This window comes from Nannospalax galili, unplaced genomic scaffold (assembly GCF_000622305.1).
Source record: "Nannospalax galili isolate Female #2095 unplaced genomic scaffold, S.galili_v1.0 C50129055, whole genome shotgun sequence".
In the NCBI taxonomy this organism is placed as follows: Eukaryota; Metazoa; Chordata; class Mammalia; order Rodentia; family Spalacidae; genus Nannospalax; species Nannospalax galili.
The window spans coordinates 1-8,557 of NW_008481744.1; the positions used below are offsets into that span (position 1 = coordinate 1).

The window sequence follows — 8,557 nt, forward strand, 5'->3', positions numbered from 1 at the left end:
TGTGTGTGTGTGTGTGTGTGCATGCACATTTGTACACTCACATGCACATACGTAGTGTCTATATGGAGGTCAGAGGATAGCTTGTAGGAATTGGTTCTCTCCTTCCACCATGTGGGTCCTAGGGATTGACCTCAGGTTGCAGGCTTGGCAGCAAGCTCCTTACCCACTGAGCCATTTCACCAGCCCTCCACAATAATGTTGACCTGGAAATGACTTTTTCAACTCTTTAGTCAAGTTATTTCACAACCAATGTGGAGTGACACATCTCACAATAAGAAGACTCCAGGGAGGTTATTAATAATTTGCTCCAATATTTATTTGCAACGATATTGTAGCGTCTCTTTGATTCTTGTTTATTTTTCAAAGGTACCGACCTCTGGATGTTTTTCTCAATAAAGAACTTCATTTGAGGGCCTTATATACATGGAATGACACCATTTTCTTCAGCCCAAAACCCTCAAAATATTCCAAAAATATTTTTAAAAATTAATTTTTAATTAATTTAAATTAGACACTCATTAAATTTGAATTGTTTTAGGCTGTTCAAAGTGAAATGTAAACTTCAGCATGATGCCCTTGCTAATAAATAGATATTATGTTTTATCAAATATGTTATGGCGTGAACTTCAGTTTAACTGAGGTCAGATCATCTTTTCTTTCTTTTTTCTTGTTTTTAAGACAATATCTCATTATGTTTCCAGTCTAACCTAGAACTCACCAAGATCCTCCTGTCTCAGCATCCTTAGCACTGGGATTATAGGTGTCAGCCCCTGTTTGGCTTTCAAATTATCTTCAATTTTAAGTTGCTGTTAATTGACAAGGTTTTAAAATATTTTTTCTACCACTTCAGAGCACCAATCAAGGGGTAGAATTGTCGGTGTCTGGCCGGGCAGGATTGGGCAGCGTACAGAGATAGCAGCGCACCAGATTAGCAGAGGAAATGAAATTAGGACAGCCACTGTAGGGTAAAGATAAAGTGTCCACATCCCACCAGAAGCAAATTAGGAGCACATATACAGAGGAATGTTTGCCACGTGCACAAGAAGGTATGAACTACCATTTAGTGACTCAGCAGACACTGAGTCAACTGTTACAGGGCCCTGCACATCAAATCACAATAGCATTGTTTCATTAATGACAAAATGGAAAATTGACACAGTATATAAGACAGAACAATTTGAAACAGATATGTCCATAAAACTTGAGACTAGATAAGTTACAAAAAGAAACTCAAAATATATGGCTATTTGGGTAAATTCTGAAAATACACCAAGTGATGTTAGCATCCCAGCAACCTCAGTGTTACGTGGGACCTCATTAGAAATGCAGAAGCCCAGGCCCCACCATCCCCACTGAGTCAGACCCTACGGAGGGGGCACAGCGGTCTTTCTTTGATCAAGCCTCCAGGTGATTTGTACACACAGGAAAGTTTGGGAAGCACTTAGATATACTGCACACGGACACATCCATTTGTAGTTAAAAATATTAAAATGTGGCTAAGTGAGCTCACAGCAGACTCAGAGCAGTGACTAAGGAGAGGAAGATGGGAAAATTAGAATTTAGAAGAGTGCAAAAGTTTTAATTTTTTTCTGTGACACTGTTTCTTTTAAAAATAGGAGACCGTAGCAAAACCTTAATATTGGTTAGTCTGAGTGGTGTGCTTATGGGTGTTTTTTTGTATTTTTCTCTGTATGATGTATGTTTGAAAATTGCTACAATGAAAACTAGTGGGAAATGAAGCAATTTTATCCAGACAATTAAAAGAAGTAAAACTGGTTCTTACTGAACCAGAAGTTCAGTAAGTACAGTCAGTGTCATGTTGATTATTATTTGTGTTCATTATTTTTAGGCGAGTCAGGGAATTAAACAGCAGCAACACTAAAAAGTTCCTAGAAGAAAGAAAGAGAGTGAGTATTTTACAATTTTCTTGGCATTCTTCTTTGAAAAACAAACCTGTGAACAAAAACTTGTGCTTAGGTCGCAGCCTTCCAGCCCATTCTCTCAGTTTGGTTTGTTTTTTTCTGTACATTAAATATCCCACCTCTTCTCTCCCCTGAAAGCCAAAGTAATCTCTTACTAACATTGAGGTAATAAGTGACGGCGTTTTGTGTGGACAGTGACGCCAAGCCTCAGTCATGTATAAGCACTCTACTGTCGTCTAAGATTCATGCAGGAAAGGTCTTCCCAGTGAGTGCTATGAGTTTAGACTCTTCAGTTTTCAGACTTTTTCTTTCCTTTTTTGAAAATTCTGATATCCCTCACTTAAATTATAAACTTAAGTCATCTATTATTCATAATTTTAAGACAACAACACAAAGTTGATCAGGTTTTGTTTTTCAGCTTGCGATGAAGCAGTCCAAGGAAATGGATCAATTGAAAAAAGTCCAACTCGAGCACCTCGAATTTCTAGAGAAACAGAATGAGCAGGTATTTCCCCGAATGCACATAGAAAGACCTAGGCAGCCAGGCAGCTCCAAGCGGACAGTACCATGGCTCCCAGGGACCCTCTAGAGAGGCCTGCGGCCAGGGAGTGCGGTGGAAGCGGAGAGAGCAGCTTGCTTCCTGTTTCACTGTATTTCTTCCATTTCATCCAAAAAGTACTTTTCACGGAGTGGGAGAGGAAAGTGGCTGGGGGGCGGGGTGTGTGAAAAGTTTTGAATATGTCGTAAAGATGGAGTCTAAGAGTGATGGTATTGAAAGGGATGAGCAAATAGTTTGCAAACTACTTTGACTATGCCTATAGGTGAGTGCAGTTATATTAAAAGCAAGAGGGGAACCCTCTATTTTCAGTGTGTCAATCTAAAAGTGAAGTTGTAGATCTTTCCTAGGGCTTCAGAGTGGGATCTAAATTTTTGCCCCTGTAACTCATATAGGTGGACAGTGTCCTGTCACTACTGTTTCTCAAAATAGAAAAACCCTAATTAGAGAGTACATACAAGATAGCTACCGAGACTCTACCTGGTCGGTTACCAAGAGCAGGATAAGTGTATTTTTACCTGACATGTGGTACAGTGAGCTCCATCCACATGCGCTCAGGCTCACTAGCCTTCCTTCCAACCTGATGGACCTCCCTCTAGCTCGTGTGGCACTATGATTCCAGTAAGGTTTAAATTTGAGTTTCACTCAGTTCCATTTCACTCTTGGTGTGGAAGTTGTACTTTGTCAATAAAGTACTTCAATTTAGAAGTCGTAAAGAGCCTTTGATGACAGAAGTGCTCGGGCTACATGGCTGTGTTCTATCCCTCCATCTAGAATGCAGCCCTATCAAAGGTACGGTTTTTGGTTTTTTTTAAGTAAATAGCTCACTCTGAAGAATCCTTAAGAAAGACTTGTATTTAATAGTACCCTTAAGAAAGGAGCACAAAACTATAAAGCTGTTTTTTATTATAACTTGGACAATTCCAATGTCTGGCTTCAAATCCTTTACATTCTCTTGGATGGAACTTTTAGTCATTTCGTGCTTCTGAACTAGGTTTTATATTCCCTTTTCAGCTAATTGTTTTTATGTCCAAAGGGAGACAAACCATGTTTATTGTCCTAGAAGCTCAATTCTTTTGACCAATTCACAAATACATTACATTCTGCTACAAATTTTGTAGCTTATAATTTTTGTTCTTAAGCTGCTTCTTAGAAGGTGTGTCCCTGGGGAGACACAAGACTGTGGAAAAGGGTGAAGCCACCATCTCCCAAGCTTCAGAACCCACTTCAGGGGTAGCAGGAGACAAAGATGCTTCGAGAAGGCTGTAATGATTCCTTAGAAGAAGGGCATGAGTAAAAGCAGTGCACAGTTATGTTTTAACCATCTAAATTAAGAAGCTATTTAGAAATTATGTGTTGCTTAGCAACAAGTTTGACTAAAGAATGTAAATGTGCTAAAAATTACTCATCACTACAATATTGGTGTAGACCAGAGCTAGAGAATACAGTTGCCTGGTATTGATAGTTTAAAAGCATAATAATAAGAAAATCACTTTGAGTTTTTATACTAACACATGGATAGTTCAAATCACATCAGAGCTCTTATGGTACAATGCTAGGTTACTGATAGTTGTATTGATTAGATCCTGGTGGAAAGGTGCTGGCTTTCTATTCTTAAAATTCATAGAATGCATATTAATGTCATGGGTAATATCTACCACCCACAACTGAGATTTTGAGTGGCAGAAATTTAGGAAAGCACAGAACATGAAAAAGATTCAGATATGAAAATTTAATGATACTCAAGGAAAAGTAAACCCAGAGATACAGAGCTTGCAAGTGCAGAATTTAGAACTGAATTAAAAGCTTAATTTTCTAAAAATCACTTGCTCCATAGCAAATGATGTCGCAGCTTTTTGTAGTAAGTGTATATAATTTAAAGGTGAAGACACAGTTCAGCTATCCTGTGTGGAACAACCCTCCCGTAGGTACAGCACAGAGGACACAGTGGTTCCATTTCTTTCCTCCTGAAGGCCAAGGCTGGAAGCGTGGAGCAGAACTCCCTTCGGCACTAATTACCATTTGTTTAACAACAGTTAGGATCTTCAGACCATACCAAACTCTAAAACAATTCTCCAAACCATCGTTAAGCCCCAAGATTTCTTTTCTGTTTATAGACCAAAGATAAACTAATTTAAATATCCTCACAATATTGCCCTTTGTGGTTTCTTCCTATTTTCCCCATTCCTTTCCTCCTCCCAACTGTGCCCTTACCAACCCCATAATAAAGTCCAGCAGATCTACTTAATTAACTAGACCATTGTCAAGGGCTTTGGGAGAAACAGCTCCAGGGCTCATAGGATTCGTCTTGATTCTGGATCCTGTGGCCTGTGTGAGATACTTTCTGGCCTTGCATCCTTGGTCAGATAGTTGCTCACTTAGAAATCCAAATGTCAGAGTTTTGTTTTGTTTTGTTTTGTTTTATTTATAACTTAGTTTTTCCCATAGTCTTCCCTGCCACACAGTATTTCATCTGTCTTGACATGTACCATTTCAAAAACATTAACGACTCCATTATTGTCACATTCAAGTCTTAAAAAAATTGATTTCTGTCATCAATCCTGTCATTCAATAAAGTGAGATAAAGGTTCAGCTAAAGGTCAGGCTCTCCACCACCCTCATGAAGAGGTGTAGTTTGGACTGACAGGCATCAGTTGTTTGTTTTGCTCTTTTTATTTTTGTTTTTCTGTTGAGCGCAGCTGGGGGAAGTTGTCACTGATGGGTGTGCACATGTTTTACTCTTAGCTTCTGGCTTTTCTGTATATGGTTTTGCATTCATTCTCAAAATCACTTCAGTATTCATTTATTTTCTTTGTTTTGTATGTATGACTCAATTTTGACATTACTATTTTTATACAAACAGCTTTTGAAATCCTGTCATGCAGTGTCCCAAACACAAGGTAGGACCGAAATTTTGATGCTAAGCAAGACCGTGGTTTCCTTCCAACCATGTCAGTGTTCCCTGCCAGCCTCTACCTATGAGTCTAATCTGCTCATAACTAAGTGCTCTCTTAAAGGGGTAGACTGAAAACCTTGACTGTTTCATGCCTGGATTGCCCATGCTATTCAGTCTGAAATGCCTTCACGTTCATTTGTGATGGTGTTTTAGCCAGCGTTTCCAGTTGTAGATCTGGGAATCGGGTCGTGATCATGAAGACAACGCAGACATTAAGAACAGACAGACATATACTGCTGTGTGGACCCATCACAGCTAAGACTGGGTCACAGCACAGTGAGCTTATTCACAAATGTGAGTGTGACACTAATTATGTTCACCACTGAAAGTTTTTGAGTGTTTTCCAATGATGGAGTGTTATGGTCTGTGTACAGAAACATTAACGATGTCTTTTGTCATGTTCTCTGCTAAGTCCATTATGCCAGTGACTCTGATCACCCCTTCTAAGGGGATTATATAACTTACTATTTGAAGCAGAAACAAGATGTTTTTGAGAAAGCACTGTTCGTAATAGCATCTGCTGCGTTGTCCCAGGCAATAGAAATGAATGGTCACCCCACTCACATAAGAACTTAACTCTCAGAAAAATCTTTTAATGACATATTCATTGTCTGTTATGCTCAATGGAATCTTTAAATGCAAAGGGGATGAAATGGAGGGAGTCTTTATTACTGTTTACTGAGCATCAGGTCATTTAATTCCCAGTGCTGGCAACGTTTCCCTGTCATCTCTTATGACTGTTTGTGTCATAGCTTCATGTTTCTATCTTTTCCTCCATTTCTTCATTTTCCTACGAGTATCACTAGACAGCAGGTGTGAAAAATTGTCTGAGTAGAGGGAACCATTACCCCAAATTTACACAGAGATATATGATTCTTTATTGTTATTATACCCATCCCCACCAAAATGAAATGTGAGAGCTGCATATTACAATAATACTAAAGTTATTGTGTTGTCTGTGAGTAAAACTGATTTCAATATAGGACTTTATTTAAGAGATTTGGGTATTTCCCATATGACTGGCATTGACCAGACACCTCCCTCTGACCTTCCATTTAGCGGGAATATCAAAGCAAACACGAGCAGAGCACTTCAGAATCTTCCTTCCAAAATATATCTTTATAGATTTTCATTTTCCGTTCTCACCTGACCTTTATTCCAACATGGTACATCGCTGAACAACAAAAAAAGGAGTGTTTTCTTTTCCCTCCCCCAAACTACATGCACACGGGCTGGGCAAACACATCTAGGCTGTGAGTTGGAGAGCAAAAGTTGCAATGAACTACCTGATTTTTCCCATATTGCCAAGTAATTATTTGTCACCACAACCTGCTTCCATAGACCCCATCCCACCTCTCCAATAAGCTGGTTGTCTTTGTGACTACCTTAATTCATGAGATCGATTCATCCTGGCTTATTTCCTGGCAGCCATAAAAACTTAATTATTCTAGAGAAGCAAAGGCTCCGGACTTTAGACAACAAGACTTTTGGAATCCTACATATTCCTGTAATGTTCTGTTTGTAGAACGCGCTAACCAAACCAATGTAATGTATATGTTCTTACTTGACCTCCATTATTTAGATTCCTAAGAAAATTGCTTTTAATTAAATTTAGTCTGTTTGGGAACTAAGTTATATATAAGCAGTGCTATTCTAAAGAAAAAAAAAATACCTACACATAGTCAAAGCAACATGTCAAACTAGAGAAACTAAACCAAACAATTTGATGTGATGGTTAAATATCCACTATCTGGCTGAACTTTTTTTCAGGTATTTTTTTCCTGGAACTGTGTGGGCCAGTCTTTCTCAAAATTTTATGTACATTAAAATTCCTTGGAGGATCTTTTTAGAATGCAGATGCAATTGTTCTTCAGTAAACTCCAAGATTCTGCATTTCGGAGAAGACACTAGAATGTTCTGAGCCCCCTCAGCTACTTGCTACACTTTGTGTTCAAGGATAGACCTGGGGGGAAAGGAGGTGAGGGGCAGTAGGTTTCTGCAGGAGAAGAGTTCAACATGTAAAGCTGTGTTTCTGGTGTTGTAGGCGAAGGAGATGCAGCAGATGGTGAGATTGGAAGCCGAGATGGACCGCAGACCAGCAACAGTAGTGTGAAACTCCAGAATGCAAACTGAAGCGGGAAAAGCAGGAAACATCGGGAGATCACCTCCAGCTTCTGAACACAGACTCCATGGCCAAAAGCTGTTTTCCTTTGTTTCCTTTATGTTTAGACACAGTGTTACCTGAACCACAGAGACTGGGGAAGACAACATTCTGTTTAACAACTTGAGTATTGAATTCCCTTGGCCAACCAAAAGTAGCTATGAATCCACAAAAATCTCCTATTTCCATTAGGCAGAGTTGAACCACTGATAACACAACTTAAACATGTTTGCTATAAGATATCATCACAAGTCAATGAGCTTAGTATAAGCACCTCTGCTTTGTGATGCATTAGGACATGTTTGAGCTGCTGCAAAATAGTGCATTAGTAACTTAATAGCAAGTGCATGCACTACGAGAAAAAAACACTCTGTCTACAAATTCATTAGCAGAAGTGCTGGTCTGCTAGACAAATAATTTTGCGGAAGTTTTCTACACCTAAGTTACCTCATCAGTAAGTGCCATGTCTTTACCATGCCATAAGAACCTAATTTCCTGTAAAAGTTGTGGAAATTATTAGAACAATAGAGACATAACAGAGTGTACCTGTGCCAAAGCTCATCAGTGCTCAAAGCGGGGACTCAGCAGGTTCGTTATAGAAAGTTTACGGCTGATGCTGCTTTGTAGGAATTGCTTCTGCGGATTCAATACTGCAGTTCACTAATACACTGTAAAGATTGTGAAGTGGTTATTGGCAGATGTTTGTAAATGTGACCATGTACAAAGTATTTATACTCCTTAATTCACAGTTATAGTGCAAAATCATCTAAGCATTACCACACAAAAGATTAGTAAACAGGAATAATAGAACTAATGTTTTGCATGATACACAAGCACCAATTAAGACTAACTGATTCAGACACAGTTAACCTAATACCAAATATACTGGTTAAGTAAATGTATGGCACAGAATATAATTTGACTATCAAGACTTTTAGCATAATGAAAAAAAGTCTATATAT

At 38.8% G+C, this 8,557-nt stretch overlaps 1 long non-coding RNA gene across 1 annotated transcript; it reads left to right on the forward strand.

The window, feature by feature from the left end:
* The first annotated feature begins 1,847 nt into the window (after positions 1-1,847).
* LOC103728647 lies at positions 1,848-7,829 on the forward strand. The gene is made up of 4 exons (XR_607038.2): positions 1,848-1,907; positions 2,341-2,427; positions 5,342-5,378; positions 7,479-7,829. It is a non-coding gene; the product is annotated as an uncharacterized LOC103728647 (long non-coding RNA).
* Positions 7,830-8,557: the final 728 nt, after the last annotated feature.